The 22,039-nt window shown below is 44.2% G+C and overlaps 15 non-coding genes across 15 annotated transcripts; all 15 read left to right on the top strand.

The window, feature by feature from the left end:
• The first annotated feature begins 553 nt into the window (after nucleotides 1-553).
• On the top strand, nucleotides 554-625 carry trnae-uuc (transfer RNA glutamic acid (anticodon UUC)). The gene has a single exon. It is a non-coding gene; the product is annotated as a tRNA-Glu (tRNA).
• A 638-nt stretch (nucleotides 626-1,263) lies between these two features.
• Nucleotides 1,264-1,336, top strand: trnar-acg (transfer RNA arginine (anticodon ACG)). Its single transcript has one exon. It is a non-coding gene; the product is annotated as a tRNA-Arg (tRNA).
• Nucleotides 1,337-2,835: 1,499 nt separating this feature from the next.
• trnay-gua (transfer RNA tyrosine (anticodon GUA)) lies at nucleotides 2,836-2,923 on the top strand. Its single transcript is given in 2 exon segments — nucleotides 2,836-2,872; nucleotides 2,888-2,923. It is a non-coding gene; the product is annotated as a tRNA-Tyr (tRNA).
• A 324-nt stretch (nucleotides 2,924-3,247) lies between these two features.
• On the top strand, nucleotides 3,248-3,320 carry trnar-acg (transfer RNA arginine (anticodon ACG)). The gene has a single exon. It is a non-coding gene; the product is annotated as a tRNA-Arg (tRNA).
• Nucleotides 3,321-4,544: 1,224 nt separating this feature from the next.
• trnae-uuc (transfer RNA glutamic acid (anticodon UUC)) lies at nucleotides 4,545-4,616 on the top strand. The gene has a single exon. It is a non-coding gene; the product is annotated as a tRNA-Glu (tRNA).
• A 203-nt stretch (nucleotides 4,617-4,819) lies between these two features.
• trnay-gua (transfer RNA tyrosine (anticodon GUA)) lies at nucleotides 4,820-4,907 on the top strand. The gene is given in 2 exon segments: nucleotides 4,820-4,856; nucleotides 4,872-4,907. It is a non-coding gene; the product is annotated as a tRNA-Tyr (tRNA).
• A 316-nt stretch (nucleotides 4,908-5,223) lies between these two features.
• Nucleotides 5,224-5,296, top strand: trnar-acg (transfer RNA arginine (anticodon ACG)). Its single transcript has one exon. It is a non-coding gene; the product is annotated as a tRNA-Arg (tRNA).
• A 1,224-nt stretch (nucleotides 5,297-6,520) lies between these two features.
• trnae-uuc (transfer RNA glutamic acid (anticodon UUC)) lies at nucleotides 6,521-6,592 on the top strand. The gene has a single exon. It is a non-coding gene; the product is annotated as a tRNA-Glu (tRNA).
• Nucleotides 6,593-7,222: 630 nt separating this feature from the next.
• Nucleotides 7,223-7,295, top strand: trnar-acg (transfer RNA arginine (anticodon ACG)). Its single transcript has one exon. It is a non-coding gene; the product is annotated as a tRNA-Arg (tRNA).
• A 1,498-nt stretch (nucleotides 7,296-8,793) lies between these two features.
• trnaf-gaa (transfer RNA phenylalanine (anticodon GAA)) lies at nucleotides 8,794-8,882 on the top strand. The gene is given in 2 exon segments: nucleotides 8,794-8,831; nucleotides 8,847-8,882. It is a non-coding gene; the product is annotated as a tRNA-Phe (tRNA).
• Nucleotides 8,883-10,413: 1,531 nt separating this feature from the next.
• On the top strand, nucleotides 10,414-10,485 carry trnae-uuc (transfer RNA glutamic acid (anticodon UUC)). The gene has a single exon. It is a non-coding gene; the product is annotated as a tRNA-Glu (tRNA).
• Nucleotides 10,486-10,688: 203 nt separating this feature from the next.
• Nucleotides 10,689-10,776, top strand: trnay-gua (transfer RNA tyrosine (anticodon GUA)). The gene is given in 2 exon segments: nucleotides 10,689-10,725; nucleotides 10,741-10,776. It is a non-coding gene; the product is annotated as a tRNA-Tyr (tRNA).
• A 5,361-nt stretch (nucleotides 10,777-16,137) lies between these two features.
• trnae-uuc (transfer RNA glutamic acid (anticodon UUC)) lies at nucleotides 16,138-16,209 on the top strand. Its single transcript has one exon. It is a non-coding gene; the product is annotated as a tRNA-Glu (tRNA).
• Nucleotides 16,210-18,143: 1,934 nt separating this feature from the next.
• trnae-uuc (transfer RNA glutamic acid (anticodon UUC)) lies at nucleotides 18,144-18,215 on the top strand. The gene has a single exon. It is a non-coding gene; the product is annotated as a tRNA-Glu (tRNA).
• Nucleotides 18,216-19,737: 1,522 nt separating this feature from the next.
• trnae-uuc (transfer RNA glutamic acid (anticodon UUC)) lies at nucleotides 19,738-19,809 on the top strand. The gene has a single exon. It is a non-coding gene; the product is annotated as a tRNA-Glu (tRNA).
• The last annotated feature ends 2,230 nt before the right edge of the window (nucleotides 19,810-22,039 follow it).

Raw genomic sequence — 22,039 nt, 5'->3', positions numbered from 1 at the left:
TGCAATGCCATGTGGTTTTGATGTCACAGGCTTGCCATTTTGAAGCCTTATCACTAATTGCCACCTGGACATTGAGAATAATTTGTAATCTGCATTAAACTGAACGAGCGAATAATCAGCAATTTTGCGGATTAAAAGTTGGTCTCACTTTCATTATTAACCTCACAACATGTCAGTTTTGTACCTTGACAGACCGACGATAGGCAGTTTTTCCTCTAGATAACGGTTGCCATGTGTGTTTTCAGATGCATGACACAAGTATTTTCACCTGGACAAGACCTTAATTACCAGTTCGAGGTATAAATTCAGCAATCACAGGATTCTGGCCAAAAAACTGAACCATGTGTGAGTCAACAAACATGTCCCTTGAATGCATGCAACACTATATATTTCAGTAAACCGTCCCTTCGGATGATTCTTGTATTGCCAAATTATTATCACATTGTTACAGTCACAGAACTAAAGCAACAGGCCACTACAAGGTCCTGCGCCCACGCTGACCACATGTATGGAAAGTGCGCGAGAAGCCCATGGCCAGTTTAAAGTGTCCAAATCCCATATGGTCTAGCGGTTAGGATTCCTGGTTTTCACCCAGGCGGCCCGGGTTCAACTCCCGGTATGGGAATGCATGCTCCTTTTTGATTCCCTCCTCAAAAATCCAGCAAATCTTCCTGCACCAGAAGTGACTTTTTGGCCAGCAGTAGAGCTACAGAACCCTGTTATGTCGAGGTTCTGATCCAGCAAATCTTCCTGCACCAGAAGTAACTTTTTGGCCAACAGTAGAGCTACAGAACCCTGATATGTCGAGGTTCTGACTAGCCCTTAGCCCCTTCGGTAGCTCAGCTGGTAGAGCGGAGGACTGTAGGTTGGAGTGTTGGCCATCCTTAGGTCGCTGGTTCAACTCCGGCTCGAAGGAGGTGTTTTTTTTATGTTCCCACCAATGTTTTGGCTTGGAGCTGGCTTTCTCACAGCTGTCAGCAGAGCTTGAATTCGCAGACCACAATTGGAAGGCAAAAGAGCTTTCCCTGACCGGGAATCGAACCCGGGCCGCGGCGGTGAGAGCGCCGAATACTAACCACTAGACCACCAGGGAGGGATGGTGGGCTGGAGGGCTGGTGGGCTGGTGGGCTGGAGGGCTGGTGGGCTGGAGGGCTGGTAGTCTGTTCTCTTGATAACAAGGTGAGAATGAGCAGACATCAATGCTTGCCACCGTCACATCGAAAACCAACAAGTCTGTAACAATCGGGGGTCTTTACTAATGGTGGGCCAGTGGCGCAATGGATAACGCGTCTGACTACGGATCAGAAGATTCTAGGTTCGACTCCTGGCTGGCTCGCTCTGTGCTTGTTTTTCTCCGGCTTATTTTGTTGTTGTGTTTTTTTTCTCCAAAGTCCAAAAGAAAAGGCAACTCTCTAGGCATTCTTCTATTTTTTCCAAAAAAAGGCACATTCTGCACACCCATTCCGATGTCTAGGGGAGACACGGACATGCGTTGGTATTGCCATTCGTCTCACAAAATGCAGGCTGGTGGGCCAGTTGATTCTAGAATGAACAATTTCATCGCTACTCTGTAACCGCTTTACTACTTTGAAGGGTGCAATGCCATGTGGTTTTGATGTCACAGGCTTGCCATTTTGAAGCCTTATCACTAATTGCCACCTGGACATTGAGAATAATTTGTAATTTGCATTAAACTGAACGAGCGAATAATCAGCAATTTTGCGGATTAAAAGTTGGTCTCACTTTCATTATTAACCTCACAACATGTCAGTTTTGTACCTTGACAGACCGACGATAGGCAGTTTTTCCTCTAGATAACGGTTGCCATGTGTGTTTTCAGATGCATGACACAAGTATTTTCACCTGGACAAGACCTTAATTACCAGTTCGAGGTATAAATTCAGCAATCACAGGATTCTGGCCAAAAAACTGAACCATGTGTGAGTCAACAAACATGTCCCTTGAATGCATGCAACACTATATATTTCAGTAAACCGTCCCTTCGGATGATTCTTGTATTGCCAAATTATTATCACATTGTTACAGTCACACACCAAAAGCAACAGGCCACTACAAAACCCTGCGCCCACACTGGCCACATTTATGGAAAGTGGCCCACAAGCTTGTGGCCAGTTAAAGCTGGCCAGTTCCCATATGGTCTAGCAGTTAGGATTCCTGCTTTTCTCGTACGCAGCCAGGGGTTGACTCCAGTTTTTGCTCTAGATAAAGGTTGCCGTGTGTGTTTTCAAATGGATGACACGAGTATTTTCACTTGGACAAGAGCTTAATTACCAGTTTGAGGAATCAATTCTGCAATCACAGGAATCTGCCCAAATACACTGAACTCCCGGGTTGAGTGAAAAAACAGATTCCCTGAATGCATACAACACTATATAATTCAGAAAACCGTCCTTTTGGATAATTCTTGTTTTGCCAAATTATTATCACATTGTTACAGTCACAGAACTAAAGCAACAGGCCACTACAAGGTCCTGCGCCCACGCTGACCACATGTATGGAAAGTGCGCCAGAAGCCCATGGCCAGTTTAAAGTGTCCAAATCCCATGTGGTCTAGCGGTTAGGATTCCTGGTTTTCACCCAGGCGGCCCGGGTTCAACTCCCGGTATGGGAATGCATGCTCCTTTTTGCTTCCCTCCTCAAAAATCCAGCAAATCTTCCTGCACCAGAAGTGACTTTTTGGCCAACAGTAGAGCTACAGAACCCTGATATGTCGAGGTTCTGATCCAGCAAATCTTCCTGCACCAGAAGTGACTTTTTGGCCAGCAGTAGAGCTACAGAACCCTGATATGTCGAGGTTCTGACTAGCCCTTAGCCCCTTCGATAGCTCAGCTGGTAGAGCGGAGGACTGTAGGTTGGAGTGTTGGCCATCCTTAGGTCGCTGGTTCAACTCCGGCTCGAAGGAGGTGTTTTTTTTCATGTTCCCACCAATTTTTTGGTTTGGAGCTGGCTTTCTCACAGCTGTCAGCAGAGCTTGAATTCGCAGTCCACAATTGGAAGGCAAAAGAGCTTTCCCTGACCGGGAATCGAACCCGGGCCGCAGCGGTGAGAGCGCCGAATCCTAACCACTAGACCACCAGGGAGGGCTGGTGGGCTGGAGGGCTGGTGGGCTGGTGGGCTGGTAGTATGTTCTCCTGATAACAAGGTGAGAATGAGCAGACATCAATGCTTGCCACCGTCACATCGAAAACCAACAAGTCTGTAACAATCGGGGGTCTCTACTAATGGTGGGCCAGTGGCGCAATGGATAACGCGTCTGACTACGGATCAGAAGATTCTAGGTTCGACTCCTGGCTGGCTCGCTCTGTGCTTGTTTTTCTCCGGCTTATTTTGTTGTTGTGTTTTTTTTCTCCAAAGTCCAAAAGAAAAGGCAACTCTCTAGGCATTCTTCTATTTTTTCCAAAAAAAGGCACATTCTGCACACCCATTCCGATGTCTAGGGGAGACACGGACATGCTTTGGTATTGCCATTCGTCTCACAAAATGCAGGCTGGTGGGCCAGTTGATTCTAGAATGAACAATTTCATCGCTACTCTGTAACCGCTTTACTACTTTGAAGGGTGCAATGCCATGTGGTTTTGATGTCACAGGCTTGCCATTTTGAAGCCTTATCACTAATTGCCACCTGGGCATTGAGAATAATTTGTAATCTGCATTAAACTGAACGAGCGAATAATCAGCAATTTTGCGGATTAAAAGTTGGTCTCACTTTCATTATTAACCTCACAACATGTCAGTTTTGTACCTTGACAGACCGACGATAGGCAGTTTTTCCTCTAGATAACGGTTGCCATGTGTGTTTTCAGATGCATGACACAAGTATTTTCACCTGGACAAGACCTTAATTACCAGTTCGAGGTATAAATTCAGCAATCACAGGATTCTGGCCAAAATACTGAACCATGTGTGAGTCAACAAACATGTCCCTTGAATGCATGCAACACTATATATTTCAGTAAACCGTCCCTTCGGATGATTCTTGTATTGCCAAATTATTATCACATTGTTACAGTCACACACCAAAAGCAACAGGCCACTACAAAACCCTGCGCCCACACTGGCCACATTTATGGAAAGTGGCCCACAAGCTTGTGGCCAGTTAAAGCTGGCCAGTTCCCATATGGTCTAGCAGTTAGGATTCCTGGTTTTCTCGTACGCAGCCAGGGGTTGACTCCAGTTTTTCCTCTAGATAAAGGTTGCCGTGTGTGTTTTCAAATGGATGACACGAGTATTTTCACTTGGACAAGAGCTTAATTACCAGTTTGAGGAATCAATTCTGCAATCACAGGAATCTGCCCAAATACACTGAACCCCCGGGTTGAGTGAAAAAACAGATTCCCTGAATGCATACAACACTATATAATTCAGAAAACCGTCCTTTTGGATAATTCTTGTTTTGCCAAATTATTATCACATTGTTACAGTCACAGAACTAAAGCAACAGGCCACTACAAGGTCCTGCGCCCACGCTGACCACATGTATGGAAAGTGCGCCAGAAGCCCATGGCCAGTTTAAAGTGTCCAAATCCCATATGGTCTAGCGGTTAGGATTCCTGGTTTTCACCCAGGCGGCCCGGGTTCAACTCCCGGTATGGGAATGCATGCTCCTTTTTGCTTCCCTCCTCAAAAATCCAGCAAATCTTCCTGCACCAGAAGTGACTTTTTGGCCAACAGTAGAGCTACAGAACCCTGATATGTCGAGGTTCTGATCCAGCAAATCTTCCTGCACCAGAAGTGACTTTTTGGCCAGCAGTAGAGCTACAGAACCCTGATATGTCGAGGTTCTGACTAGCCCTTAGCCCCTTCGATAGCTCAGCTGGTAGAGCGGAGGACTGTAGGTTGGAGTGTTGGCCATCCTTAGGTCGCTGGTTCAACTCCGGCTCGAAGGAGGTGTTTTTTTTCATGTTCCCACCAATTTTTTGGTTTGGAGCTGGCTTTCTCACAGCTGTCAGCAGAGCTTGAATTCGCAGTCCACAATTGGAAGGCAAAAGAGCTTTCCCTGACCGGGAATCGAACCCGGGCCGCGGCGGTGAGAGCGCCGAATCCTAACCACTAGACCACCAGGGAGGGCTGGTGGGCTGGTGGGCTGGTGGGCTGGTAGTATGTTCTCCTGATAACAAGGTGAGAATGAGCAGACATCAATGCTTGCCACCGTCACATCGAAAACCAACAAGTCTGTAACAATCGGGCGTCTCTACTAATGGTGGGCCAGTGGCGCAATGGATAACGCGTCTGACTACGGATCAGAAGATTCTAGGTTCGACTCCTGGCTGGCTCGCTCTGTGCTTGTTTTTCTCCGGCTTATTTTGTTGTTGTGTTTTTTTTCTCCAAAGTCCAAAAGAAAAGGCAACTCTCTAGGCATTCTTCTATTTTTTCCAAAAAAAGGCACATTCTGCACACCCATTCCGATGTCTAGGGGAGACACGGACATGCTTTGGTATTGCCATTCGTCTCACAAAATGCAGGCTGGTGGGCCAGTTGATTCTAGAATGAACAATTTCATCGCTACTCTGTAACCGCTTTACTACTTTGAAGGGTGCAATGCCATGTGGTTTTGATGTCACAGGCTTGCCATTTTGAAGCCTTATCACTAATTGCCACCTGGGCATTGAGAATAATTTGTAATCTGCATTAAACTGAACGAGCGAATAATCAGCAATTTTGCGGATTAAAAGTTGGTCTCACTTTCATTATTAACCTCACAACATGTCAGTTTTGTACCTTGACAGACCGACGATAGGCAGTTTTTCCTCTAGATAACGGTTGCCATGTGTGTTTTCAGATGCATGACACAAGTATTTTCACCTGGACAAGACCTTAATTACCAGTTCGAGGTATAAATTCAGCAATCACAGGATTCTGGCCAAAATACTGAACCATGTGTGAGTCAACAAACATGTCCCTTGAATGCATGCAACACTATATATTTCAGTAAACCGTCCCTTCGGATGATTCTTGTATTGCCAAATTATTATCACATTGTTACAGTCACACACCAAAAGCAACAGGCCACTACAAAACCCTGCGCCCACACTGGCCACATTTATGGAAAGTGGCCCACAAGCTTGTGGCCAGTTAAAGCTGGCCAGTTCCCATATGGTCTAGCAGTTAGGATTCCTGGTTTTCTCGTACGCAGCCAGGGGTTGACTCCAGTTTTTCCTCTAGATAAAGGTTGCCGTGTGTGTTTTCAAATGGATGACACGAGTATTTTCACTTGGACAAGAGCTTAATTACCAGTTTGAGGAATCAATTCTGCAATCACAGGAATCTGCCCAAATACACTGAACCCCCGGGTTGAGTGAAAAAACAGATTCCCTGAATGCATACAACACTATATAATTCAGAAAACCGTCCTTTTGGATAATTCTTGTTTTGCCAAATTATTATCACATTGTTACAGTCACAGAACTAAAGCAACAGGCCACTACAAGGTCCTGCGCCCACGCTGACCACATGTATGGAAAGTGCGCCAGAAGCCCATGGCCAGTTTAAAGTGTCCAAATCCCATATGGTCTAGCGGTTAGGATTCCTGGTTTTCACCCAGGCGGCCCGGGTTCAACTCCCGGTATGGGAATGCATGCTCCTTTTTGCTTCCCTCCTCAAAAATCCAGCAAATCTTCCTGCACCAGAAGTGACTTTTTGGCCAACAGTAGAGCTACAGAACCCTGATATGTCGAGGTTCTGATCCAGCAAATCTTCCTGCACCAGAAGTGACTTTTTGGCCAGCAGTAGAGCTACAGAACCCTGATATGTCGAGGTTCTGACTAGCCCTTAGCCCCTTCGATAGCTCAGCTGGTAGAGCGGAGGATCGTAGGTTGGAGTGTTGGCCATCCTTAGGTCGCTGGTTCAACTCCGGCTCGACGGAGGTGTTTTTTTCATGTTCCCACCAATGTTTTGGCTTGGAGCTGGCTTTCTCACAGCTGTCAGCAGAGCTTGAATTCGCAGTCCACAATTGGAAGGCAAAAGACCTTTCCCTGACCGGGAATCGAACCCGGGCCGCGGCGGTGAGAGCGCCGAATCCTAACCACTAGACCACCAGGGAGGGATGGAGGGCTCGTGGGCTGGTGGCCTGGTGGGCTGGTGGGCTGGAGGGCTGGTAGTCTGTTCTCCTGATAACAAGGTGAGAATGAGCAGACATCAATGCTTGCCACCGTCACATCGAAAACCAACAAGTCTGTAACAATCGGGGGTCTTTACTAATGGTGGGCCAGTGGCGCAATGGATAACGCGTCTGACTACGGATCAGAAGATTCTAGGTTCGACTCCTGGCTGGCTCGCTCTGTGCTTGTTTTTCTCCGGCTTATTTTGTTGTTGTGTTTTTTTTCTCCAAAGTCCAAAAGAAAAGGCAACTCTCTAGGCATTCTTCTATTTTTTCCAAAAAAAGGCACATTCTGCACACCCATTCCGATGTCTAGGGGAGACACGGACATGCTTTGGTATTGCCATTCGTCTCACAAAATGCAGGCTGGTGGGCCAGTTGATTCTAGAATGAACAATTTCATCGCTACTCTGTAACCGCTTTACTACTTTGAAGGGTGCAATGCCATGTGGTTTTGATGTCACAGGCTTGCCATTTTGAAGCCTTATCACTAATTGCCACCTGGACATTGAGAATAATTTGTAATCTGCATTAAACTGAACGAGCGAATAATCAGCAATTTTGCGGATTAAAAATTGGTCTCACTTTCATTATTAACCTCACAACATGTCAGTTTTGTACCTTGACAGACCGACGATAGGCAGTTTTTCCTCTAGATAACGGTTGCCATGTGTGTTTTCAGATGCATGACACAAGTATTTTCACCTGGACAAGACCTTAATTACCAGTTCGAGGTATAAATTCAGCAATCACAGGATTCTGGCCAAAAAACTGAACCATGTGTGAGTCAACAAACATGTCCCTTGAATGCATGCAACACTATATATTTCAGTAAACCGTCCCTTCGGATGATTCTTGTATTGCCAAATTATTATCACATTGTTACAGTCACACACCAAAAGCAACAGGCCACTACAAAACCCTGCGCCCACACTGGCCACATTTATGGAAAGTGGCCCACAAGATTGTGGCCAGTTAAAGCTGGCCAGTTCCCATATGGTCTAGCAGTTAGGATTCCTGGTTTTCTCGTACGCAGCCAGGGGTTGACTCCAGTTTTTTCTCTAGATAAAGGTTGCCGTGTGTGTTTTCAAATGGATGACACGAGTATTTTCACTTGGACAAGAGCTTAATTACCAGTTTGAGGAATCAATTCTGCAATCACAGGAATCTGCCCAAATACACTGAACCCCCGGGTTGAGTGAAAAAAACAGATTCCCTGAATGGATACAACACTATATAATTCAGAAAACCGTCCTTTTGGATAATTCTTGTTTTGCCAAATTATTATCACATTGTTACAGTCACAGAACTAAAGCAACAGGCCACTACAAGGTCCTGCGCCCACGCTGACCACATGTATGGAAAGTGCGCCAGAAGCCCATGGCCAGTTTAAAGTGTCCAAATCCCATATGGTCTAGCGTTAGGATTCCTGGTTTTCACCCAGGCGGCCCGGGTTCAACTCCCGGTATGGGAATGCATGCTCCTTTTTGCTTCCCTCCTCAAAAATCCAGCAAATCTTCCTGCACCAGAAGTGACTTTTTGGCCAGCAGTAGAGCTACAGAACCCTGATATGTCGAGGTTCTGATCCAGCAAATCTTCCTGCACCAGAAGTGACTTTTTGGCCTGCAGTAGAGCTACAGAACCCTGATATGTTGAGGTTCTGACTAGCCCTTAGCCCATTCGATAGCTCAGCTGGTAGAGCGGAGGACTGAAGGTTGGAGTGTTGGCCATCCTTAGGTCGCTGGTTCAACTCCGGCTCGAAGGAGGTGTTTTTTTCATGTTCCCACCAATGTTTTGGCTTGGAGCTGGCTTTCTCACAGCTGTCAGCAGAGCTTTAATTCGCAGTCCACAATTGGAAGGCAAAAGAGCTTTCCCTGACCAGGAATTGAACCTGGGCCGCTGCGGTGAGAGTGCCGAATCCTAACCACTAGACCACCAGGGAGGGATGGAGGGCTGGAGGGCTCGTGGGCTGTAACAATCGGGGGTCTTTACTATTGGTGGGCTAGTGGCGCAATGGGTAACGCGTCTGACTACGGATCAGAAGATTCTAGGTTCGACTCCTGGCTGGCTCGCTCTGTGCTTGTTTTTCTCCGGCTTATTTTGTTGTTGTGTTTTTTTTCTCCAAAGTCCAAAAGAAAAGGCAACTCTCTAGGCATTCTTCTATTTTTTCCAAAAAAAGGCACATTCTGCACACCCATTCCGATGTCTAGGGGAGACACGGACATGCGTTGGTATTGCCATTCGTCTCACAAAATGCAGGCTGGTGGGCCAGTTGATTCTAGAATGAACAATTTCATCGCTACTCTGTAACCGCTTTACTACTTTGAAGGGTGCAATGCCATGTGGTTTTGATGTCACAGGCTTGCCATTTTGAAGCCTTATCACTAATTGCCACCTGGGCATTGAGAATAATTTGTAATCTGCATTAAACTGAACGAGCGAATAATCAGCAATTTTGCGGATTAAAAGTTGGTCTCACTTTCATTATTAACCTCACAACATGTCAGTTTTGTACCTTGACAGACCGACGATAGGCAGTTTTTCCTCTAGATAACGGTTGCCATGTGTGTTTTCAGATGCATGACACAAGTATTTTCACCTGGACAAGACCTTAATTACCAGTTCGAGGTATAAATTCAGCAATCACAGGATTCTGGCCAAAAAACTGAACCATGTGTGAGTCAACAAACATGTCCCTTGAATGCATGCAACACTATATATTTCAGTAAACCGTCCCTTCGGATGATTCTTGCATTGCCAAATTATTATCACATTGTTACAGTCACACACCAAAAGCAACAGGCCACTACAAAACCCTGCGCCCACACTGGCCACATTTATGGAAAGTGGCCCACAAGTTTGTGGCCAGTTAAAGCTGGCCAGTTCCCATATGGTCTAGCAGTTAGGATTCCTGGTTTTCTCGTACGCAGCCAGGGGTTGACTCCAGTTTTTCCTCTAGATAAAGGTTGCCGTGTGTGTTTTCAAATGGATGACACGAGTATTTTCACTTGGACAAGAGCTTAATTACCAGTTTGAGGAATCAATTCTGCAATCACAGGAATCTGCCCAAATACACTGAACCCCCGGGTTGAGTGAAAAAACAGATTCCCTGAATGCATACAACACTATATAATTCAGAAAACCGTCCTTTTGGATAATTCTTGTTTTGCCAAATTATTATCACATTGTTACAGTCACAGAACTAAAGCAACAGGCCACTACAAGGTCCTGCGCCCACGCTGACCACATGTATGGAAAGTGCGCCAGAAGCCCATGGCCAGTTTAAAGTGTCCAAATCCCATATGGTCTAGCGGTTAGGATTCCTGGTTTTCACCCAGGCGGCCCGGGTTCAACTCCCGGTATGGGAATGCATGCTCCTTTTTGCTTCCCTCCTCAAAAATCCAGCAAATCTTCCTGCACCAGAAGTGACTTTTTGGCCAACAGTAGAGCTACAGAACCCTGATATGTCGAGGTTCTGATCCAGCAAATCTTCCTGCACCAGAAGTGACTTTTTGGCCAGCAGTAGAGCTACAGAACCCTGATATGTCGAGGTTCTGACTAGCCCTTAGCCCCTTCGATAGCTCAGCTGGTAGAGCGGAGGACTGTAGGTTGGAGTGTTGGCCATCCTTAGGTCGCTGGTTCAACTCCGGCTCGAAGGAGGTGTTTTTTTTCATGTTCCCACCAATTTTTTGGTTTGGAGCTGGCTTTCTCACAGCTGTCAGCAGAGCTTGAATTCGCAGTCCACAATTGGAAGGCAAAAGAGCTTTCCCTGACCGGGAATCGAACCCGGGCCGCGGCGGTGAGAGCGCCGAATCCTAACCACTAGACCACCAGGGAGGGCTGGTGGGCTGGAGGGCTGGTGGGCTGGTGGGCTGGTAGTATGTTCTCCTGATAACAAGGTGAGAATGAGCAGACATCAATGCTTGCCACCGTCACATCGAAAACCAACAAGTCTGTAACAATCGGGGGTCTCTACTAATGGTGGGCCAGTGGCGCTCCATGTCACCTGTAGGTCGTGGTTATTCTTTGTTATGACAGCCAATCACGTTCCCGGCTGCAACCATGAAACTTATGTTTTAGCCAATCAGCGCTCGTATCGCAACCGCGAATTTGCCAATCAGCGCTCGTATCGCAACCGCGAATTTGCCAATCAGCGCTCGTTTCGCAACCGCGAATTTGCCAATCAGCGCTCGTATCGCAACCGCGAATTTGCCAATCAGCGCCCGTTCCTCATCCGCGATTCTTCGTAGTAAGTAGATCAATTGATAACATTAAAAACTACCGGAGATTTAAGGATCACGGGTGAAGAAGAAGAAGATAACGGTCATCGATTAACTTCTAACCAACATTTGCAATGTAAGTGAGTCTTTTATCAATAAAATTACAATACTGGTGCACAAATATGCATTAATTCATGCTTCAAGAATGCACAGATAATCACGAGTTAATGTAAACTCATGAAGGACTAACTTAAACCATTTATTAATGATTACTACATCAGCAACTAATAAACATTCTATATGATTAATAGATTAAGTAATAAATAAATTGTTACCAGTCAAATGTACTTTAATGTATAAGTTGAGTAATAACATTATATTAACTAATGATTTAAATGTATATGTTAATTACTACAGTGGCCAAAGCTATGCACTTCAACTTCCAGTTGTCAGCTTTAATTAATCTTTAGCTAATGATTTGCAAAGGAAACTGAGGAACTGAGTTATAATATAATATTGTGGTATATTATCTAATTGTCAATGTTTTACTATTTTAAAGGTGAGCTTATTGGAGTGGAATATCTTTACCAGCAAACTGCAGGACTACAAGTTGGCCATTGAAGAGTCAGAGACTACTGAGGTTGGTATAGAGGTGGATGAAGGTTATGCTGAACTTGAGGAGTTTCAGGACATCACTGTCCCCACCTTTGACACTGAACGGACACCTGCTGCCTCTTCACAAGCATCAGTGTCTGCAGCATCTGCAGCATCTGCAGCATCATTTCCAACTCCTCCAGCAACCAGCCCCACGTCATCACTGTTTGTGGTCCCTCCATCATCAGTGTCATCTCCTGTCAGCAGCTCACTGCACGCTGAATCAAATCTAGAACTCTTTCCTGGAGCACATAGCTGTGAGTTTTACTAAAGTATTCATAAAGGTTTCGTATTTGTTATCACACTAACTATAAATTTGTATTTATCACATTGAAAGGCATAAATACAAATTTAAAATAAATATTTACCTTTTTAATGTTGCCCCAGTGGACCGATTATCTGCAGAAACGGATCGTCCAACATTGGAAGAGAACACTTCACATGATGTAAGGGTCCAGTTTATTTTTTATGTACATTTACATGTGTGTAAGCATAATCTGGGTTACATTGGATGTGCTTTCATGTGAATATTTGTATTCACTGATGCTATCAAAAGTTCCTAAATTATCTTTCATTTTAGGATTCGGTTGGACCTGATAATATTGAGGGGTATGGAGCCGTGCAGGACTTGGCAGAGTTTTTGGTTAGCCTCAGAGACCACCGTCTGGCTTTGTCGGGAGAAGAGTGCATCAAGATCATCTCCCTATGGCAGGCATTGGGGGAGTATGACAAGAAAAAGACCATTTACCCACCACGTAACCAAACCAACCTAAAACAGGGACGATTCAGGGCCACTAAGAAGATTGTGGCCCCAGGTGTGGAGAGCAGCAAAAGGTATGTTACGTTTAGTAAACACAGGGTCTACACATTTTTTTATATAAAATATATATATATCTGAAACTGGCTGAAATATCACCTACAACTTTTTTTGTTTAGTAAGGATTTCTAGTTAAATTAGTAAAACCTGACACCTTCATGACTAGCTTATCTTCCTGTAGCCTGTTAAGTTCAAACTTAGCCTGATTACAACATAAATTATTAGTTGTGATTTACGTTTTATTCTGACTATATATATTAGGTTGCTAAGTATGTTACATTGCTATGAACACAGTTCCAACTGTACACTGGAATATTTAATTTAGAAGAAACAAGGCAATCATTTCTTAAATCATTAAAATCATTTTGTATCATGTTGAGTCAAATAATTTGTCTTTTACTGTACTTTAGTAAGTAGCCATGTAATAAGTGGGATAATATGCAGTCATTATTGTGAAAAAAAACCTGACTTGCTGACTAACAACACCCTGTAATTATTCCACAACACAGTAGAGAACTGATTTATTGATATGACATTTCAACATCAATCTAAAAACAAAACAAAGAGAGACAACATAACTATGCGCACATATTATAAATGAACATTTAGACAACACAAAGCAAAACAGACAGCATAGGAAAGGTAAAATAAAAATAAGATCACACAATGAAAACAATCTTACATTAATAATATGTATTCTGTTGTAATTTGCAGGTGTTTCGTTGGGGCTCATAGTCCTGCACAGTGGCCTGACTGCAACCGAGTGGTGGAGGCCATTTTCATAAGGCTCTGTGCTCTCTACCCAAACGCGGTGCGCTGTGATGGAGTGAGGGTGTCCCGCTTCACTGTGGTAGCATGTGCTTACAAGCACATCCAAGATAGATATATAATATAAACGGTATGTTTATGTTTTTTATTATTATTTTGGCTAATATATGAAAAGTCCACTACAGTGGTAAAAACAATTTTTATTTACTTTTTTTTTAAGCAAATATGTCATAATTGTACTGCTGTGGTAAATGTCTGTCTTTGTTTACTATTAATTCTTATTATTTTCTAAGTCTGATGTCAAAATTGCACTGCAAATGTTTGTTTTGGTTTGATATTTATTATATTTTTACACTGATATGTACAAATTTTATTATTGTGGTAAACATTTTTGGTGTATACTGTACAAAATTGCATTACTGTTCTAAATGTTTTATTGGCTTTAAAATATATATGCAGATTAAAAGGGTTGTTAATATTTGCCCTCACACTATTTGTATTCTCACAATATTTGTACATGTATATATATTTGCACTGTTGTTATAATTTTATATATTGACTTTATATTTGCAAATAAAAAGGGTTGTTAATCTTTGCACTCACAATGTTTTTGTGCCTATTTCTCACTGTAATTGTAGTTGCAAAAAAAACAAACATTTTTTTAAGTATTCCAGTATTACATAACAGTAAAACACACACACAAAGAAACAGGGACTTCCAGAATAAGTCAGAAAATATAATAATATAATATAATGTTATACTGTAAAAATAATATACTGAAAAAAATGTGTCAGTGAGCGCTGCGTTATTCATGTATTTTGTTATGAAAATGCACAAAAACACAAATCACGTATTTTTGCAATGAATATTTACGTTTTATCAGTCAATTCATTTCAGCTTTTTTTATCCAGTGACCGCTGGATGCCTTTGTCCATATAAGGTATTTCCTGTAGCGTGCGTCACATAGTGGTCACAAGTTGGTGCTTCTACGAGTCCGTTTTGGACTTAATGCGAGAGAGCGCCCTCCGGCGTCCGGTATGAATGAAACGTACATAACGTGATTGTTTACCCTGGAAAGTTCCCAAATTAAAGTGCGGGGGACGAATTTACGTTCGATTAAATTACGGGGGATCATGATGATTACGCACGCATGCATCAGCAGCGTCAAAACGGACACATTCCAGGAATTCCATCACTGGTCGGAGCGGGCCGCGAACTCGCGTACTTGTGCGTCTTTTAGGATCTTTACCTCGACTAATGGGCGCCGGCCTTGGCGCAATGGATAACGCGTCTGACTACGGATCAGAAGATTCTAGGTTCGACTCCTGGCTGGCTCGCTCTGTGCTTGCTTTTCTCCGGCTTATTTTGTTGTTGTGTTTTTTTTCTCCAAAGTCCAAAAGAAAAGGCAACTCTCTAGGCATTCTTCTATTTTTTCCAAAAAAAGGCACATTCTGCACACCCATTCCGATGTCTAGGGGAGACACGGACATGCTTTGGTATTGCCATTCGTCTCACAAAATGCAGGCTGGTGGGCCAGTTGATTCTAGAATGAACAATTTCATCGCTACTCTGTAACCGCTTTACTACTTTGAAGGGTGCAATGCCATGTGGTTTTGATGTCACAGGCTTGCCATTTTGAAGCCTTATCACTAATTGCCACCTGGGCATTGAGAATAATTTGTAATCTGCATTAAACTGAACGAGCGAATAATCAGCAATTTTGCGGATTAAAAGTTGGTCTCACTTTCATTATTAACCTCACAACATGTCAGTTTTGTACCTTGACAGACCGACGATAGGCAGTTTTTCCTCTAGATAACGGTTGCCATGTGTGTTTTCAGATGCATGACACAAGTATTTTCACCTGGACAAGACCTTAATTACCAGTTCGAGGTATAAATTCAGCAATCACAGGATTCTGGCCAAAATACTGAACCATGTGTGAGTCAACAAACATGTCCCTTGAATGCATGCAACACTATATATTTCAGTAAACCGTCCCTTCGGATGATTCTTGTATTGCCAAATTATTATCACATTGTTACAGTCACACACCAAAAGCAACAGGCCACTACAAAACCCTGCGCCCACACTGGCCACATTTATGGAAAGTGGCCCACAAGCTTGTGGCCAGTTAAAGCTGGCCAGTTCCCATATGGTCTAGCAGTTAGGATTCCTGGTTTTCTCGTACGCAGCCAGGGGTTGACTCCAGTTTTTCCTCTAGATAAAGGTTGCCGTGTGTGTTTTCAAATGGATGACACGAGTATTTTCACTTGGACAAGAGCTTAATTACCAGTTTGAGGAATCAATTCTGCAATCACAGGAATCTGCCCAAATACACTGAACCCCCGGGTTGAGTGAAAAAACAGATTCCCTGAATGCATACAACACTATATAATTCAGAAAACCGTCCTTTTGGATAATTCTTGTTTTGCCAAATTATTATCACATTGTTACAGTCACAGAACTAAAGCAACAGGCCACTACAAGGTCCTGCGCCCACGCTGACCACATGTATGGAAAGTGCGCCAGAAGCCCATGGCCAGTTTAAAGTGTCCAAATCCCATATGGTCTAGCGGTTAGGATTCCTGGTTTTCACCCAGGCGGCCCGGGTTCAACTCCCGGTATGGGAATGCATGCTCCTTTTTGCTTCCCTCCTCAAAAATCCAGCAAATCTTCCTGCACCAGAAGTGACTTTTTGGCCAACAGTAGAGCTACAGAACCCTGATATGTCGAGGTTCTGATCCAGCAAATCTTCCTGCACCAGAAGTGACTTTTTGGCCAGCAGTAGAGCTACAGAACCCTGATATGTCGAGGTTCTGACTAGCCCTTAGCCCCTTCGATAGCTCAGCTGGTAGAGCGGAGGATCGTAGGTTGGAGTGTTGGCCATCCTTAGGTCGCTGGTTCAACTCCGGCTCGAAGGAGGTGTTTTTTTCATGTTCCCACCAATGTTTTGGCTTGGAGCTGGCTTTCTCACAGCTGTCAGCAGAGCTTGAATTCGCAGTCCACAATTGGAAGGCAAAAGACCTTTCCCTGACCGGGAATCGAACCCGGGCCGCGGCGGTGAGAGCGCCGAATCCTAACCACTAGACCACCAGGGAGGGATGGAGGGCTCGTGGGCTCGTGGGCTGGTGCGCTGGTGGGCTGGTGGGCTGGAGGGCTGGTAGTCTGTTCTCCTGATAACAAGGTGAGAATGAGCAGACATCAATGCTTGCCACCGTCACATCGAAAACCAACAAGTCTGTAACAATCGGGGGTCTTTAATAATGGTGGGCCAGTGGCGCAATGGATAAAGCGTCTGACTACGGATCAGAAGATTCTAGGTTCGACTCCTGGCTGGCTCGCTCTGTGCTTGTTTTTCTCCGGCTTATTTTGTTGTTGTGTTTTTTTTCTCCAAAGTCCAAAAGAAAAGGCAACTCTCTAGGCATTCTTCTATTTTTTCCAAAAAAGGCACATTCTGCACACCCATTCCGATGTCTAGGGGAGACACGGACATGCTTTGGTATTGCCATTCGTCTCACAAAATGCAGGCTGGTGGGCCAGTTGATTCTAGAATGAACAATTTCATCGCTACTCTGTAACCGCTTTACTACTTTGAAGGGTGCAATGCCATGTGGTTTTGATGTCACAGGCTTGCCATTTTGAAGCCTTATCACTAATTGCCACCTGGGCATTGAGAATAATTTGTAATCTGCATTAAACTGAACGAGCGAATAATCAGCAATTTTGCGGATTAAAAGTTGGTCTCACTTTCATTATTAACCTCACAACATGTCAGTTTTGTACCTTGACAGACCGACGATAGGCAGTTTTTCCTCTAGATAACGGTTGCCATGTGTGTTTTCAGATGCATGACACAAGTATTTTCACCTGGACAAGACCTTAATTACCAGTTCGAGGTATAAATTCAGCAATCACAGGATTCTGGCCAAAATACTGAACCATGTGTGAGTCAACAAACATGTCCCTTGAATGCATGCAACACTATATATTTCAGTAAACCGTCCCTTCGGATGATTCTTGTATTGCCAAATTATTATCACATTGTTACAGTCACACACCAAAAGCAACAGGCCACTACAAAACCCTGCGCCCACACTGGCCACATTTATGGAAAGTGGCCCACAAGCTTGTGGCCAGTTAAAGCTGGCCAGTTCCCATATGGTCTAGCAGTTAGGATTCCTGGTTTTCTCGTACGCAGCCAGGGGTTGACTCCAGTTTTTCCTTTAGATAAAGGTTGCCGTGTGTGTTTTCAAATGGATGACACGAGTATTTTCACTTGGACAAGAGCTTAATTACCAGTTTGAGGAATCAATTCTGCAATCACAGGAATCTGCCCAAATACACTGAACCCCCGGGTTGAGTGAAAAAACAGATTCCCTGAATGCATACAACACTATATAATTCAGAAAACCGTCCTTTTGGATAATTCTTGTTTTGCCAAATTATTATCACATTGTTACAGTCACAGAACTAAAGCAACAGGCCACTACAAGGTCCTGCGCCCACGCTGATCACATGTATGGAAAGTGCGCCAGAAGCCCATGGCCAGTTTAAAGTGTCCAAATCCCATATGGTCTAGCGGTTAGGATTCCTGGTTTTCACCCAGGCGGCCCGGGTTCAACTCCCGGTATGGGAATGCATGCTCCTTTTTGCTTCCCTCCTCAAAAATCCAGCAAATCTTCCTGCACCAGAAGTGACTTTTTGGCCAACAGTAGAGCTACAGAACCCTGATATGTCGAGGTTCTGATCCAGCAAATCTTCCTGCACCAGAAGTGACTTTTTGGCCAGCAGTAGAGCTACAGAACCCTGATATGTCGAGGTTCTGACTAGCCCTTAGCCCCTTCGATAGCTCAGCTGGTAGAGCGGAGGATCGTAGGTTGGAGTGTTGGCCATCCTTAGGTCGCTGGTTCAACTCCGGCTCGAAGGAGGTGTTTTTTTCATGTTCCCACCAATGTTTTGGCTTGGAGCTGGCTTTCTCACAGCTGTCAGCAGAGCTTGAATTCGCAGTCCACAATTGGAAGGCAAAAGACCTTTCCCTGACCGGGAATCGAACCCGGGCCGCGGCGGTGAGAGCGCCGAATCCTAACCACTAGACCACCAGGGAGGGATGGAGGGCTCGTGGGCTCGTGGGCTGGTGCGCTGGTGGGCTGGTGGGCTGGAGGGCTGGTAGTCTGTTCTCCTGATAACAAGGTGAGAATGAGCAGACATCAATGCTTGCCACCGTCACATCGAAAACCAACAAGTCTGTAACAATCGGGGGTCTTTAATAATGGTGGGCCAGTGGCGCAATGGATAAAGCGTCTGACTACGGATCAGAAGATTCTAGGTTCGACTCCTGGCTGGCTCGCTCTGTGCTTGTTTTTCTCCGGCTTATTTTGTTGTTGTGTTTTTTTTCTCCAAAGTCCAAAAGAAAAGGCAACTCTCTAGGCATTCTTCTATTTTTTCCAAAAAAGGCACATTCTGCACACCCATTCCGATGTCTAGGGGAGACACGGACATGCTTTGGTATTGCCATTCGTCTCACAAAATGCAGGCTGGTGGGCCAGTTGATTCTAGAATGAACAATTTCATCGCTACTCTGTAACCGCTTTACTACTTTGAAGGGTGCAATGCCATGTGGTTTTGATGTCACAGGCTTGCCATTTTGAAGCCTTATCACTAATTGCCACCTGGACATTGAGAATAATTTGTAATCTGCATTAAACTGAACGAGCGAATAATCAGCAATTTTGCGGATTAAAAGTTGGTCTCACTTTCATTATTAACCTCACAACATGTCAGTTTTGTACCTTGACAGACCGACGATAGGCAGTTTTTCCTCTAGATAACGGTTGCCATGTGTGTTTTCAGATGCATGACACAAGTATTTTCACCTGGACAAGACCTTAATTACCAGTTCGAGGTATAAATTCAGCAATCACAGGATTCTGGCCAAAAAACTGAACCATGTGTGAGTCAACAAACATGTCCCTTGAATGCATGCAACACTATATATTTCAGTAAACCGTCCCTTCGGATGATTCTTGTATTGCCAAATTATTATCACATTGTTACAGTCACAGAACTAAAGCAACAGGCCACTACAAGGTCCTGCGCCCACGCTGACCACATGTATGGAAAGTGCGCGAGAAGCCCATGGCCAGTTTAAAGTGTCCAAATCCCATATGGTCTAGCGGTTAGGATTCCTGGTTTTCACCCAGGCGGCCCGGGTTCAACTCCCGGTATGGGAATGCATGCTCCTTTTTGATTCCCTCCTCAAAAATCCAGCAAATCTTCCTGCACCAGAAGTGACTTTTTGGCCAGCAGTAGAGCTACAGAACCCTGTTATGTCGAGGTTCTGATCCAGCAAATCTTCCTGCACCAGAAGTAACTTTTTGGCCAACAGTAGAGCTACAGAACCCTGATATGTCGAGGTTCTGACTAGCCCTTAGCCCCTTCGGTAGCTCAGCTGGTAGAGCGGAGGACTGTAGGTTGGAGTGTTGGCCATCCTTAGGTCGCTGGTTCAACTCCGGCTCGAAGGAGGTGTTTTTTTTCATGTTCCCACCAATTTTTTGGTTTGGAGCTGGCTTTCTCACAGCTGTCAGCAGAGCTTGAATTCGCAGTCCACAATTGGAAGGCAAAAGAGCTTTCCCTGACCGGGAATCGAACCCGGGCCGCGGCGGTGAGAGCGCCGAATCCTAACCACTAGACCACCAGGGAGGGCTGGTGGGCTGGAGGGCTGGAGGGCTGGTGGGCTGGTGGGCTGGTAGTATGTTCTCCTGATAACAAGGTGAGAATGAGCAGACATCAATGCTTGCCACCGTCACATCGAAAACCAACAAGTCTGTAACAATCGGGGGTCTCTACTAATGGTGGGCCAGTGGCGCTCCATGTCACCTGTAGGTCGTGGTTATTCTTTGTTATGACAGCCAATCACGTTCCCGGCTGCAACCATGAAACTTATGTTTTAGCCAATCAGCGCTCGTATCGCAACCGCGAATTTGCCAATCAGCGCTCGTATCGCAACCGCGAATTTGCCAATCAGCGCTCGTATCGCAACCGCGAATTTGCCAATCAGCGCTCGTATCGCAACCGCGAATTTGCCAATCAGCGCCCGTTCCTCATCCGCGATTCTTCGTAGTAAGTAGATCAATTGATAACATTAAAAACTACCGGAGATTTAAGGATCACGGGTGAAGAAGAAGAAGATAACGGTCATCGATTAACTTCTAACCAACATTTGCAATGTAAGTGAGTCTTTTATCAATAAAATTACAATACTGGTGCACAAATATGCATTAATTCATGCTTCAAGAATGCACAGATAATCACGAGTTAATGTAAACTCATGAAGGACTAACTTAAACCATTTATTAATGATTACTACATCAGCAACTAATAAACATTCTATATGATTAATAGATTAAGTAATAAATAAATTGTTACCAGTCAAATGTACTTTAATGTATAAGTTGAGTAATAACATTATATTAACTAATGATTTAAATGTATATGTTAATTACTACAGTGGCCAAAGCTATGCACTTCAACTTCCAGTTGTCAGCTTTAATTAATCTTTAGCTAATGATTTGCAAAGGAAACTGAGGAACTGAGTTATAATATAATATTGTGGTATATTATCTAATTGTCAATGTTTTACTATTTTAAAGGTGAGCTTATTGGAGTGGAATATCTTTACCAGCAAACTGCAGGACTACAAGTTGGCCATTGAAGAGTCAGAGACTACTGAGGTTGGTATAGAGGTGGATGAAGGTTATGCTGAACTTGAGGAGTTTCAGGACATCACTGTCCCCACCTTTGACACTGAACGGACACCTGCTGCCTCTTCACAAGCATCAGTGTCTGCAGCATCTGCAGCATCTGCAGCATCATTTCCAACTCCTCCAGCAACCAGCCCCACGTCATCACTGTTTGTGGTCCCTCCATCATCAGTGTCATCTCCTGTCAGCAGCTCACTGCACGCTGAATCAAATCTAGAACTCTTTCCTGGAGCACATAGCTGTGAGTTTTACTAAAGTATTCATAAAGGTTTCGTATTTGTTATCACACTAACTATAAATTTGTATTTATCACATTGAAAGGCATAAATACAAATTTAAAATAAATATTTACCTTTTTAATGTTGCCCCAGTGGACCGATTATCTGCAGAAACGGATCGTCCAACATTGGAAGAGAACACTTCACATGATGTAAGGGTCCAGTTTATTTTTTATGTACATTTACATGTGTGTAAGCATAATCTGGGTTACATTGGATGTGCTTTCATGTGAATATTTGTATTCACTGATGCTATCAAAAGTTCCTAAATTATCTTTCATTTTAGGATTCGGTTGGACCTGATAATATTGAGGGGTATGGAGCCGTGCAGGACTTGGCAGAGTTTTTGGTTAGCCTCAGAGACCACCGTCTGGCTTTGTCGGGAGAAGAGTGCATCAAGATCATCTCCCTATGGCAGGCAT

The sequence above is a fragment of the Carassius gibelio genome, chromosome A11 (assembly GCF_023724105.1).
Source record: "Carassius gibelio isolate Cgi1373 ecotype wild population from Czech Republic chromosome A11, carGib1.2-hapl.c, whole genome shotgun sequence".
Taxonomy (NCBI): Eukaryota; Metazoa; Chordata; class Actinopteri; order Cypriniformes; family Cyprinidae; genus Carassius; species Carassius gibelio.
Note: the sequence above shows the minus strand (reverse complement) of the source record. Positions and strands in the feature narration are given on the sequence as shown.